Genomic DNA, 735 nt, shown 5'->3' with positions numbered 1-735 from the left:
TCTTTCTTTCTTTCTGCCTGTCCTGGGCACTGAACTCAGGGCCTGAGCGCTGTCCCTGGCTTCCTTTTGCTCAAGGCTAGCACTCTACCACTAGAGCCACAGTGCCACTTCTGGCCTTTTTCTATGTATGTGGTGCTGGGGAATCAAACACAGGGCTTCATGTATATGAGGCAAGCTCTCTTGCCACTAGGCCATATTCCCAGCGCTATGGTTTTCTTTCTTTCTTTTTATTGTTATCGTAGAGTTGATTTTAAAAAATAAAAAAAAAAACAAATGAGGGTTTAGATGCTACTAAGTAGGTGGCAATACCTTAGGCCTCTTCTATCCTTGTCAAAGGGAGTGCTAACCTTCTCTCCTTTTCTCAAAACACCATGGTTTTCAATAACAAGAGGTCATTTCATTCTTTTATTCCACTTGGATGGTTGACAGGGAGAAGGAAAAGAAGATACCAGAGAACTGAATGTAAATCTGTTTGGAGTCTGAATATTTGTATCCTCATTCTTCACCTGTCAGAGGCCCTTCTATACAGTATGATCTAAACATGCCTGGCAGTGTCTTGGCTGGTGCTAAAGGAAGACAAAGACCCTGGCCATATTGGTGGAGGTGACTAGTGCATTCTAGATATGGCTGAAATCATGTACTCTTCCCTAGGTGAGCCCTCTCTCCAAGAAAACCCTCAGAAAGAATTTCACCAGCCCAGTAGTTAAAGGCAATGTAGACAAAATGCATCCCCAG

At 43.3% G+C, this 735-nt stretch overlaps 1 pseudogene; it reads right to left on the bottom strand.

Annotated features, from left to right (window-relative positions):
• Nucleotides 1-269: 269 nt before the first annotated feature.
• LOC125341728 lies at nt 270-370 on the bottom strand (annotated as a pseudogene).
• Between the last annotated feature and the right edge of the window lie 365 nt (nt 371-735).

Source organism: Perognathus longimembris, chromosome 1 (genome assembly GCF_023159225.1).
Source record: "Perognathus longimembris pacificus isolate PPM17 chromosome 1, ASM2315922v1, whole genome shotgun sequence".
Taxonomy (NCBI): Eukaryota; Metazoa; Chordata; class Mammalia; order Rodentia; family Heteromyidae; genus Perognathus; species Perognathus longimembris.
The sequence above is the reverse complement of the archived record's forward strand: the minus strand, read 5'-3'. Positions and strand labels throughout refer to the sequence as shown.